This window comes from Nuphar pumila, chromosome 12 (genome assembly GCF_984573655.1).
Source record: "Nuphar pumila chromosome 12, dmNupPumi1.hap1.1, whole genome shotgun sequence".
In the NCBI taxonomy this organism is placed as follows: Eukaryota; Viridiplantae; Streptophyta; class Magnoliopsida; order Nymphaeales; family Nymphaeaceae; genus Nuphar; species Nuphar pumila.
In genome coordinates, this window is record NC_143260.1 from 80,585,111 (window position 1) to 80,599,446 (window position 14,336).

Genomic DNA, 14,336 nt, shown 5'->3' on the forward strand with positions numbered 1-14,336 from the left:
AAATAGGATGCCCACGAAGTCTTAATTCAACTGAAATACAGGAAAAAAGTAAATTTTTTTCTAATATTTCAAATTTTTCATAAAAAGTTTCATATTTTTAGGGTTTGATCATGTTCATAATCATATTAGGTTGTACTCCACCCGATTTGGCATTGTTTTGAATCTGTGTGGTCCTCAGATTAAACAAATTATAAAAACCTTTTCTAAAAAACCCTGTTTTGCAATAAAGGCCAATTTTCAAGGGTATTTTAGCCATTTTTCCTAAAATTCTGAATTTTAAATTTATTTATTTTTATTATTTATTCAGTTATGCATCATCCGTTATGTTATTTAATGAGTTTTATTTCAGGAAAGCATGGAAAAAGGCTTATATCCAGACAAATCCCTTAATTCAAGATATTGTTGGATAGATCTTGAAAATTCGACATTTGTCCACTAACAAATTTGCTAATTTTACAAGGATACTCAAGATTAGATTTTTTTTTTCTTTATTTTATTTCAATTATTGATGTAAATTAATTTGTAATATTTGAATAAGAATTTACTTTTTGTACTTAGATTAGGGTTGTATTGCATATAGTTTATTTTCAATAATGTTAATTGTGTTATGGATGATGATTCATGTATATTTTAAATTCACCATGGTCAACATGAATGGCACATGCATTCACTTTTAAGGAGTTAATAAACTCGGTGGAGTTCGTATTTGTGGCCATAGTCAGAATGCAAACGATACCCAGTTTACCATCTTCTTTTAAGCCACAAACGGCCTACACTCTTAGACTATCTTCAAAAATTATTGTATATATTTTTAAAAGTTTTCTAAGTATTTTCTCTTTTAGAATCAAATGAGTTATATTCAAAGTATACTTGTGGCCATAGTCATGGATATATGGTGAATTTATTTCATCTAAATTCTATAAGGCACAAGAAATCCTTTTATCAATGATTTTCCATAAATTCTTTAAATTTTTTTTTTTCAAACTGCATCCATGCATCATCTAGGTTAGATTGCATCATGAACAGAGTTCCACAGGGCCACATGCCCATCCCTGTTGGGTTATTTCACAAATCCATTTCAGAGAAATTGATTTTCTCAATATTATTCCAATTTTTTTTTAGAAATCGATTTTCTTAGAATAGTTCTCCTTTTCAAAAGTATTTTCTAAGTTCAAATCATGATTTTTCATGCTTCAATATTTTCCAATTTTAGAGTTCAAATTTAGAGAAATTGACTTTCTCAGAGCCATTTGAATTTTTTTCAAAATCGATTTTCTCAAAACACTGAGATTTCCCTTCTTTAAAAATAAGTTTTTTTATAATAGTTTTTCCTTTCCAAGTACTTTTCCAATGTGATTCACGATTTTCCAATCATCTCCTTTTCCAAGAATTCTAAAATATTTGAAGCATACATCATGTTTTCAGTCTGCATTTTCCAAGTCATAGCACATGCCTGATTCTTCGTGCATTTAGGAATAGAACATCGATTTAAACAAGTTGAGCAAAGCAAAGCACCTGATAGATCCTTGGTTCGATTACCCCTGGTTATGGTGTCAGGAATGGTTGAACTTCGTACCGACAGGCGAGTCCCATTTTTCAAAATTTTTCTGTATTTTAAAACGAAGGCGAGTTATTTTCAAAACTTTTTCAAAAGGTCAGTTTGACTTGCAAAAGTAAAATTTTGCAATGATAACATTGTTTCCTTAAGTTCAAAATATGATTGCTAAAATTCCTAAAGGTTTTTTAGGATATTTTATCAAACGGTTGGTGAGTGTCCCACATGTGACACATAAATGGGATATATTTTGTTTGGTTCCACACACAATTAATTAGTGAAACAATTCCTTGTTCAATCAGCACTATATATTTAACTTTTTCACTTGCAAAAAATGCAGATTCACATCTATTTCAGGTTACTCCCAAAAAGCAATCAAAATGGAACCGATTTGATGCCAAATTGTTAAACGACTAAATAGAGTTTCACAAATTTAACAAAACACCATATCTAAGAATCTCAAGACTATACCCTATCCTAATCAGAATCAGTAGTTTCAATTTAGGCACAAAAAAAATTGATCCAAGAGAGATTTTGTGTGACAACAAAAATTGGTTCAATGTGATAAGGATAATGTGTCGATGTTTGAGGACCTGCTTCAGTCTCTTCCTGCGAAGGCTTTCATTTTTTTCTCCTCATAGTAGATGATTTTTCTCATTTTTTATGCCTTTTTTCCTTGCATGCTAAGTCTCAAGTGTTCGAGTATTTTAAATCTTTCAAGCATGTGACTGAAAAGTAGCTTCAACACCCTATCCGCGCTTCGCAAACTAAAAATAGAGGCGAATTTACCAATCATGATTTTGAAAAAAAATTATGAGACAATGGCATAGTTCATTGATTTTCATGCTCGCATACCCTGGAACAGAATGAGCTCGTTGAGAGCAAACATTGGCATGTCATTGAAACTGAGTTCAACCTATTACATACTTCCTCTCTATTATATTCCTTTTGGGTTGATGCTTTTCTCCCTACCATTTACATCTTCAACCGTCTTCCAACCTTAGTGCTAAATCATAAGACCTCGTACGAGCTTCTCTTTCATAAACCGACCGACTATCATCATCTCTGTGTCTTTGGTGCTCGTTGCTATCAACTTTTAACCCCCTATCATACCCCTAAATTTCAGCCCAAGATTACTCCTTGTACTTTTCTTGGCTATGCCTCTTGCCATAAGGGATATCTTTGCTTTGATCCCTCTCAAAATCACACATATCACTCTCGCCATGTTTACTTTAATGAATCTGTCTTTGGGCCCGTCTCTCCCTCTGCTCGTCCTTCCTCATCTAATCTTTCCAAATGCAATCTCTCTTAATCTGTCGTCCTAACCTCCTCCTGATCCTCCTCAGCCGCTTCTTCTTGATTCGACGGTCCCCCTAAATATTCATATCCCTCCCGATTTGATTGCCCCTTCCTCTTCTGTGATCCACATTCCTGCGGATGAACCACCCACCTTTTCGCCATTGCCAGCTTCTTCTCCTCTTCCTGACTCCATCATTAATTGCTCATCTAACCATAACCACTCCATGATCACTCGCTCTATGACCTACTCTCTTAAACCTCATGTGTTCACCACTACACGCTATCCACTTTCCCTTACCTATTTTAGCTTTGTTTTACTCACACTCAAACCTACTTCATTTAAACAAGATAATCTTGACCCGAAGTAGTGCACAACCATGCAAGATGAGTCTAATGCACTCTAACTTGATCATACTTGGCACCTCGTTCCTCCTCATCATCATTATAATGTCATTGGCTCCAAATGGGTTTTTCAGATCAAACAACATGCTAATGGCTCAGTGGCTCGATACAAGGCTCGTCTCGTTGCTAAAGGTTTTCATCAAGAGGAAGGCATCGACTTTTTAGAGGCTTTTAGTCCAGTTGTAAAACCCACTACCATCCACATTGTTCTTGCTCTTGCGGTTTTGTCAGATTGGTTGATTCATTAATTAGATTTTAATAATGCTTTCTTAACCAGTCTACTTTCTGAAGATGTTTATATGGCACAACCTCCAGGTTTTGAAGACTCTTCTTACCCTCAGCATGTATGCAAGATGAATCGGGCCTTGTACGGCCTCAAGCAGGCTCTGCGTGCTTGGTACCAACATCTCAGCTCTTATCTTCAGTCCTGCGGCTTTCGTATCTCTCTTTCTGATGTTTCGTTATTTATTTTTCAAGATAGTGGTCTGGTTATTTATTTACTATTTTATGTTGATGATATCATCATCATTGGCAGCTCCACTATTGCTATTAAGTAGTTGATTCAGTGCCTCAATCTTGCTTTTTTCATCAAAGATCTCAGACACTTAAATTGTTTTTTGGGTATTAAAGTTCATTATGCCTCCTTAGGTCTTTTAGTCTTTCAGCGCACATCTATGGCCGATGCAAACCCAATTTCTACTCCTCTGAGCTCCACTACCCAGTTATCTAAGGATGATGCCCCTCTCTTTCATGACTCTACTTTATATTGGAGCATCGTGGGTGGTCTACAATATTTCACCATCACACTGCTCGACCTTGCCTTTGTGGTTAACAAGGTTTGTCAGTTTATACATCAGCCTACGGTTACCCACTGGTCTGCCATCAAATGCATCCTCCATTATCTCAAGGATACCATTCAATATGGTTTGTTCTTCACACGATCTTCCTCTCTCCAGCTTAGAGCCTTCTCTGATGCTGACTGGGTTGGCAGCCTTGATGACCACAAGTCTACCAGTGGCTTTGCTATTTTTCTGGGCTCTAATTTGGTTTCTTGGTCTTCTTGCAAGCAATGGACCGTAGCTCGATCCAACACTGAAGTCGAATACAAGTCTCTCACTTGTGCTGCGTTTGATCTTCTTTGACTCAAGTCCCTTCCAACTGAGCTTGGCTTCGTTCCTCCTTCGCCACCTACTCTTTGGTGTGATAATATTGGGACTTTATATCTTGTTGCGAATCCAGTTTTTCATGCTCACACCAAACATGTGAAAATTGATTTCCATTTTGTTCGGGATCATGTACAAAAGGGTCATCTTCAAGTTCAGTTTCTCACCTCCTCTAACTAGCTGGCTGACGATCTAACTAAGCCTTTTCTGTTTTCACGATTTGTTTTCATTCGTAACAAGCTCAATGTGGTTGACCCCATGTTGAGCTTGCAGAGGCATGATAAGGATAATGCTCATACAATTACATCTCCTGATGATAATGGTTTCTCATAAACCAAATGGGCTAAACAGGTTTTGGATAAGTCAAATGAAGTTACAAGAAGTCAGATTCAATTAGGAGTATCGTGAGCCAACCGTGTATCTGATATTATCATTTTTGACAGAGTTATCAAAAATGATAATTGTTATCATTTGCTATTATTTATTAGTCATTTTTGTTATCATATCTAATCGTGTAAGTCAATATTCTAGAGCTGTGTATTCTAAACATTGTTATGCTTATAAATAGAATACTCGATCCTCTCAATGGACAAGAGAGTGAAAATCGAGTTTAGCATCTTGTTTATTGCACTTTTACAATGTTCAAGTTTTTGGGCACAACTTCAACATTCAATAAACGTTAACTCAAATATCAGTAGAAAAAAAGATCTCAGTCCATAGAGGATTTAAAGTTGTTTCAATAGCTTTGCATATTCAAAATTAAATTCCCAAAAACAATAATGATTTAACAGAGAATAGGTTCCGTGGAAATTTTGAACCCAAACGCTTAACTAATAATGAGGAACACTTAACCCTGTTATAGAGAAAGCTACACAGAAACCTGTATCCGATTTAAATGAATGACTTATTAGTCAATCTCAAGCCCTAAAAATCTAATTAAACATTCATTATACTAACTGGACCCTAAATCAAAACCAAAATGTTGATAAAATTAGAAAAACAAAATTAGATTAATAATCTCTTTCCATCCAGACAATTAAATGCTCAGAAGAACGTTAAGAGGGGGGAAACGACTTAGCTCTGGCATCCAGCACGTTGGCCAAGAACCAGTTCACATCTAAGGATGTCAGCAACACTCAAACAGACCTCTCACAAGGTCTATGCCTGGTTGAGATTTGGTAGCACATGCTCGTTTGGGCAGCCATCAAGAGAGAAACTGTGGGGGTGGTGCTTTCACCAAGCTCATTAAATCTTCAATAGAGGAGAAAAACTTTTTCAAACATAAACTGCCCACATTTTAGGGCTTTTCCTCTATAAAAACTCAAATGGAGAGGAGGGAAACGACATTAAATAGTAACTCAACCCTACCCAATAGGTGGAGTTAGGTCTAACAACTATTTTTTTGGACTAATGGATGTTTTTTTGAGCCTAATAGATAGATTTGAGGCACCCACTAAACCCAACCAATTCAAATAGAAAATAAAACCTACTCAAAATCCACCTACACCCAATAATATCCCTAAAAAGTTCTAACAAGCTATTGGATCTAGATCCTAATATGATTATTTAATCAAAAATAGAAAATCTTAAATAAAAATTAAAAAAATAAATTTTTAAGTCCTAATTAACAATATTTTTAGATAAAAATTAATATCCAAAAAATTCAGAACTTCAAAAATACCAAAATTTATATCTTATGTTTGTGATGGATCATGCTTGCGGGTTCGGGTCTAATGATACATCTTCCCCCAACATGTCTTATAGATGCACTATATCAGTTCCCCTAGGGCCAAAAGGCATTGTCCTCTGAGCCTCTGCCTTGCTAGTTGGATTTGCATAATTCTTAGAAAATTATTTAGCAATAAATATTTTGGATAAAACTAATTTTACAAATTTAAGGAGAACGTTACAATAACTCGCTAATTTGACATACTTAAGTGGTGCTCTTTCTCTTATCAAAATAATAAAACTACTAAGTGTAAAGATTACCTTTGGTCGACTTTTGTTAAAATACCTGAGGACTTTTCAAAAGTAGAAAAATAAGCAAAATGTATTATGTAAGGATCTTTATTTTTTACTCCTACAAAAGAGAATATGAAATTCGCAAAAGCTTTTTTTTACATAAGATTTCATGAAGAAGAAGAGAGTATTTAGTAATTTATCCTTGAGATAATGCTAACAAAATCTTAGAAAAATCTAATTCGTCTACAGGCAATGAAAATATTTTATCAACTAACATAAACAAAGAATAAAATAATTATCTTTTAAATCCATCAAATGATAATTCAAACAGATAATCAGGACTAACAAGTGCTAACATAGAAGTAGAACTCTATTTAAATTTCAACAGCTTCATTGATTTATTTGCCAAAAATATGTACTTATCAGGAGTAGCATCAAATTGTTCTTTTTTTAGAATAGAAAATAGAAACTATAATAGATGTCCAAGTTCATATCATCAAAATAAATTACAATAAAAATTTCTATGTATGGCCTAAAAATCTGATTCAGAATTGGCATGTAAGAAGAAGGTATATCTGATAAACCAGAGGCTATGACTAACCATTTATGTGATTCATCCCTAGATTTGAATGCAATTCTACACTCATCCACTGGTCTAACCCTAATCTGATTAAGCCAAAAATTTTTGGGAATGAACACCTTCAAGTTATTCTCACTCCCTATATTTGAATCATACTTGGGAGAGAAGGGAGTTGCATCGCTCTTGAGAGGCTTGACATACAAGGCTTGTTCTCACAATCTTTAAATTCATCAAAGATCGGTTCACATTGGATCTCATGGAGAAATTCATCGCGATGTCCTTCCGCAAAAATCATAGAAGCATGCACAACCTTTTTTCCTCCACATCTTCATCAAAGATGAGTTCACCCTCAAATTCACGTAGGGGTTCTTTGTGAACCTTATTTATGAATAGGGCATTGATGGCATGCATAACATTCTCTTCATGTTTCATCTGTGAACCACATCCACACTATTCCCTAGACATTAATATATGTTGAACCATGTCGAATTGAGAAACTCAATAAACTGAGGTCTGACATAAACCTAACACAAGCTACAAGGGTGTGATTCCTAGAAACACCCTAGCAGTGACCCCGATCACTAAGGCTAGGTAGAGTGTAAGTATGCGATGATTTTATAAGGGTGCTCTCGCAACCATTAAAGTGAATGTTTGATTGATTAGTGATGTTAACAACAACACAAAAATTAAATTTAAGTTTATTGTTATACTGAACCAAAAGGCACAAAAATAATCACAAGGAAGACCAGTTTGAAGGGGGTTCATGCAAGCCAACTTGTTGTGGTTTAGGATAGCTTAAATGGGAACCTTGGAGTTATTTTTCTAAGTTCAAAACAATATCAGAGAACCACGTTTAGGCTCTCATGCAACTTAGTGAAATCTTATTGCTAAAATTCCTAAAGCTAAAAGCACAAATTTTCCACCAATGTAATAGAGGCATTGATACATGTGGATCCTGCGTTTTTAAAAACTAAAAGCACAAGTTTTTCACCAAAAAATATGCAAAAAGTAGATCTGAGATCTAGATCCAAATTTTAGAAGAAAATGAAAATTGTTCTTCAAGATCTGGTGTCTTTCCTCCTCCATTGAGCAAGGATCAACCATATCAAGGACTTTAAATCATTGTTGTTGGAGCTGCGTTGTGAGGAGACAACGTATCTCAGACACAAAAACCTAAAAAAATAACTTTGATGGTAGAAACCACCAAAACCTGAGAAAAAATAAGAAAACAACAAATATACAAATTAACATTAGACAAATCTAAACTTATAAAAATATATAAAATAATTAAAATAGCAATAAAATTGTATCAAACTTACAGTGGTCTTAAGTAGCCCTCTTTATGGCAGTTTAGCGCACAAAAGCATGGACAACACTTTGCTTAGGTTTGAGCTCCAAAAATAGGTAAGTTAGGTGATCGACCTTAGGCTAGTCTGTAAAAGGATTTCTGCAATGATTGCATGTATGAGCAGGTTTATTTTTTAATAAATGAATAAATATATGTATGAGTAGGTTTATTTTTTAATAAATATATGTATAAGCATATTCATTTGGTAATGAATGAATCAAAGAATAAATGTTAGAGTTGGTTTATATTAAACACAACAAATGAATGTATGTATGAGCATGTTTATTTCGAGTGAATGTATGAACTTATTCATTTTTAAATGAATGAATGAATGTATATATGAGTATATTCATTTTTAAATTAATGATTGAATGTATGTATGAACATGTTTATTTTTTAATAAATAAATGTATGTATGAACAAGTTTATTTTATAATGAATATATAAATAAGTATGTTTATTTGGTGATGAATGACTAAATGGATGAATGTAGAGTTGGTTCATATTGAATACAAAAAATGAATGTATGCATGAGCCGGTTCATTTTAGAATGAATACAAAAAATGAATGTATGTATGAGCCGGTTCATTTTAGAATGAATGAAATGAATGAGCAGGTTCATTTCAAATGAATGAATGTCTAAGTATATTGAATGAGTGTATGCGCAAGTTACATGAAAAAAAATTAAATTAACAAAAAAAAATCTTTTCTTATGCTAAAAAACGCATTAGAAAAAAGGCCTTTTCTAACACTAATTTAATGTCAAAAGGCTTTTTTCTGAAAATAGTGCCAAAAGGCATTTTTTGTGACACTATTTTAGCATCAGAAAAGGCTTTCTCGCATTGAAAAAGAAGAAAAAAACTTTTCTGACGCTAAATGCAAAAAAGGCTTTTTTCTGGCACTAAAATATGTCAAAAAAATACTTTTTCTGATGCTACAAAAGTGTGCCAGTAAATGCTTTACTGCCAACATCATTTACTGGTGCAACTATTAGAGCTAAAGAGGCTTTTAGTGGCACTAATTTAGTGCCAATAAAAGTCAAATTTCTTGTTGTGATGGGTCTCTATATATCAAGGTGTCATATTGTATTGGGATTATTACGAATAGTAGAAACCTTCCATCGAGCTGATCCGTGGATGTAGGCCTCAATGGCCGAACCACATAAATCCTATTGCACTTCTGTGTCTCTCTCTTTCAGATCTCGCTCTTCACTGAATAAGATGACGAGGATGAACTGATAATCTATGAGAAGCTCAGTCAATTCTGCAGTTTGTACATGCATTGATGAACTCGAGAATATGTGGTGACGACCAACCTGCATTCTAATTTATATTTCAGCTAATTGGGGGATAAAATTATGACATGGACCTCAATACAAAATTTTTTTATGATGGGGAACTCTGGTCGAGAACCAGTCCAGTCAATGGGCCCATCTCCTGTAAGGAAAACCCTGTGTGGGGTCACTGACAGTCAAGCCCTTACTAAGCCCACCAGCTAAAGGCATTTGCACACCCGCTGGGAGTCGAACCTGCGATGAAGGGATCAGCACCTTAGCCCCGAGCCCGCTGCCATTCAGGCGTCCGGAGTGGGTGTTACATGGACCTCAAATTGAATCAATCACTTTGATGTTGGTCAGTGTTCATGTGGAGATTGCAGATGACTGATAAGCACATGGAGTAGAGAAACATGAAGTTTATGCTGGCTTTGATTCCACATGTAATCAGATTGATCGGCTGTCATCTGCCGGAAGAAACTGAGGATAAGTACAACAAAGATTGTAGAATTCCGGTTAATATCTTCTTCAAGGGAGAGACTAATCAAACGATCATGGAACAGTAAATGTGTTTGTTTTGATGGGAGACTTTCGTGGGGCGAAAATTAAGCATTTCAATCATGAAACATGGCTTCATCCAAGAGGATGGCTGGTCACCAGAGGGAGCTCGCTTGTCCGGTAGGAGCTGCTGGTGCAAGTCACTTTGTGTTGTGACGTTGCAGGTTCAAAACCAAATGGTATAGTTGTATAACTGGTAGGCTGGTTGAAAGAGATGGCTGAGCAAAATAGTAAAAGTGAAATAGGTGTTGGGTAACAAAGTAAAAGTAAAAATAAAGGAGCTTTAATTCCATTACATAATAGGTCCAATCAAGTATTTTGCAACAGTGAAAGAAGAGTGAATCTATTCTGAGGTGCTTTAAGATTCAAGACGAATGTTTTAGCTTTATTATCTCAAGACTTGGAACTCTTAAGTTCACGAATCTGAGTTGCCTTTAGAGGCCGAGACGAACTTGCAAAGTTGGATATGTGTGTTAGCAGCATGTCCTTTGTTGATGTCAAAAAATAATATTGTTTTAGGCAAGACTTCAAGAGGGGTCCCGTAGCTCAGTTGGTTAGAGCGTTGGTCTTATGAGCCGAAGGTCGCGGGTTCGAGCCCCGCCGGGACCATCTTTTTGCCTTCACAGTGTAGAAAAACAAAACTCAATGAAACTTTCTTTTGAGGGAAATTTGGCAATAACTAATGGTACCTAAAACATGCCAACGAAATTTTAAGTTGGTGGGTTCTTTTTTTTTTTAATTCATTATGACTCAATTTTTTATTTCTTGAAAATTTCTCATAAACATAAAAAGAAAATAATATTGAAAGCAAATTATTTGAAAATAAATCAAAGAGGACTTAATTTCGAGCTGTAGGGATGATGATTGATAATAATAATAATAATAATAATAATAAACGTGGTAATGAGGACATTCAATAAAATTGGTATTGACATTAAATGGAACAGCCACAAAATGTTTCACACATATATAAATAAATGGGGAATTGGAATATGTAAACCAGCAAAATATGTAAACTGGTATGAATAAAGATTTTCATATAGTTTTTGCAAATCTAACCCTGCAGATGCATTAGGCGTGGTTCATTTGCTTGAAATCGATTACTGGATCATCATAATCGGATCAGGAAATGTAATTTTTTATGTTTGAATATTTAAAAAAATCTGAGCCATTAATTTTGAAGCCTTAAAAGATCTTTCTTATACATCCTAATCAGATGGTCCAAGAGTGTCTTTATATAAAACCAAGCATCTAGATTGCATTAGTATGGTGAACTTTTAGAAAAAAAAAAACTTATAAAAATCACGATGTATACTAGTTTACATATTTTGTTGGTTTACATATTCTAGTGACCCTTATAAATCACTAGAATATGAGAAATGAAAATATGAGAACCTAGGTGTGAACCACGATTTTCATAGATTTTTTGTTCATTTCTATTGAATCTAACCGTACAGATGTAGATGTGATCTGTATGCTTGGTTTTATAAGAACCCCTCTTGAATAGTTTGATTTTGATACATAAACGAGATTTTTTTAAGGCTTTAAAATTAGTGGCTCATAATCTTTATAAATATTAAAGCATTCAAAAATAGTATATTTCCATCAAAAATACATGATCCAATGATTGATTTCTAGCAAATTCACCATGCCACATGGTTAGATTTACAAAAAATGTATTGGAAATGCCTATATTTTTAATTATCATATTCTAGTGTCTCTCTCTCTCTCTCTCTCTCTCTCTCTATATATATATATATATATATAAAGAGAGAGAGAGAGAGAGATGGAAACCTACAAGATGGGCACAAAATGTTAATGGATGTTCAATGTTTTTTTTTTTAAATTTTGACCCTATAGATGTGTTCAGCATGATTAATTTACTAGAAATCGACACTTGATTCCTGCATTTTGGCTGAAAAAGATGGTATTTGGAACCTTGAGAATTTATGAAAAATATACACCATTGATTTTTGAAACCTTATAAAAACCTATCCTTGAATCGGAATTCAATGCTCCAAGAAGTGATTTCTATAGAAACATGCATATAGATGAGGTATGTACGACCATAATTTCTAAAAAACATATCGAAAATTCATTAGCATGTTTCATTTAGCATTGTGCTGGTTTTATGGTTATTTAACTTTAGATAAATTTAACCTTATAAAAATAACTAAAATATTTTTAAAATAATAATATTTTTTTAAAATACAAGGTTACTTTTTTTAGCATTATAAGTTTTGAATTTGGAGAGAATTGAAAAGTTGTTTACCTTCTCCAAAAAAGTAAGTTTTAAAGCTATCAAAGTTACTTTCTTTACCTCAAAAAGTAACTTTATTTTAAAAAATACCACTATTTTAAGAGTGTTTAATCATTTCACAAGGTTAAATTAATCTAATGTTAAATACAACTAGTTTAATGTTAGATTATATATATATATATATATATATATATATATAATCACTAGGATATAAGAACTAAAAATATGAGAACTAATGTGTGAACTGCAATTTTCATGGATTTTTTTGTTCTTTTCTCTTGAACCTAACCATACAAATGTGATATGCGTGCTTGGTTTAATAAGAACTTGCTCTTGAATCATTCGATTTTGATGCATAAACGAGATTTTTTTAAGGCTTTAAAATCAATAGCCCATAATCTTCATAAATATTTAAGCAGTCAAAAATTATATTTTCATCGAAAATACACGATCCAATGGTTGATTCCTAGCAAATTCACCATTCCGAGCACATCCGCATGGTTGGATTTGCAAGCAGTTGAAAATTCCCATATTTTTACTTCTCATATTTCAGATCTCGTATCCTAGTGACTATATGTGCATGAGTGATGCGTAGTTGTTTACTCGTTAGGTGCTCAAATGAAGGTCACGTACGCTTAGCATCTATTGCGCAACGTGATGGACATTCAACATTTTTTTTTTGCATAAAAAGACTTGCTAGAACAAAAATAGTGCTAGTATAAGTCTAAAAGTGTGCTTTTTTAGCATTAGTAAATATCTTTTTGCGCAAAAAAGACGCTCATGTGATGGATGCTTAGCTTGAGTGACCTTTGTCTGAGCACCTAAGGAGGGAGCAACTACAAATTTTTGTATATATATATAAAGTGATGTGTAATTGTGCAACCCTTAGGTTTGCGGCTACGAGTGAAATTTGTTTGGCCATCCATCATAGGTGAGATGGACGGCCACAAAAAAAAAGTGAAAAAAAAGTGTGGTTTTCATTTTTTTACAATTAGCAACAGTGGTGTGATGGACGACCACAAAAAAAAGTGAAAAAATGTGTGGTTTTCATTTTTTCACAATTAGCGACAGTCAGAAGTTTGTCTCTAAAAGCAAAAACTGCACAAAAACTGCATGTTTTGCCCATTTTTTGCAGGTCATCGTCCATCAAGGCTTCAATGGACAGCCCTGCTGTTTGCGCTAGTTGCTTCGCTTACCACTATCTATCTATCTATCTATCTATCTATCTATATATATATATATATATATATATATATATATATATATATATATATATATATATATAAGTGACCAACCACCAACCAATCATTGTTTGCAACTCTACAAGAGTGAGTTCTCACTAAAAAACAAACTTAAAAACAAAAACAAAATTGAACTTAAGAATGATCATATCATATCATGACATGTTTATTTTAGAGAGCAAACTGTGAAAATTTTTCTACGCTCTATGGTGATAGTTTTCTGATAATGATATCCTTAATGATAATTTACAAAAATCTGCCCAACACTCGGATTATTATATTTAACAACCTACTTTATCGGTATGCATCACATAATATGCAGCTTCGCTGCATCATGCATCGCCCACACAGTCACTGGCATTTCCCTAGATGGGCATGGTCTCCATCTTCACAAATGTTGATATGAGTAGCTGACAGCGTCAGCAGAGCCGCTGCATAAAAAATGGCCTCGTTCAATTACCTGCTTGAGGTACAAAATAATATTTTTGTCCCTTTATATTAAGCAACTGACAACAGTAGCTGCTTAGAGTAGGCAACATGATAGCGCTGCACTTAGGGGTGTCAATGGGTCGGGTTTGACACTGACTCGACCACTACCAAATCCAATAAGGTTAGGGTTTGGTGATAAATAAGGTCCAATTATAATTCGGGTTGAACTTAAGGGTCCAATTAATATATGAAGTCAGATACGTTTT

At 34.1% G+C, this 14,336-nt stretch overlaps 1 non-coding gene across 1 annotated transcript; it reads left to right on the plus strand.

Annotated features, from left to right (window-relative positions):
• The first annotated feature begins 10,675 nt into the window (after positions 1-10,675).
• Positions 10,676-10,749, plus strand: TRNAI-UAU (transfer RNA isoleucine (anticodon UAU)). Its single transcript has one exon. It is a non-coding gene; the product is annotated as a tRNA-Ile (tRNA).
• Positions 10,750-14,336: the final 3,587 nt, after the last annotated feature.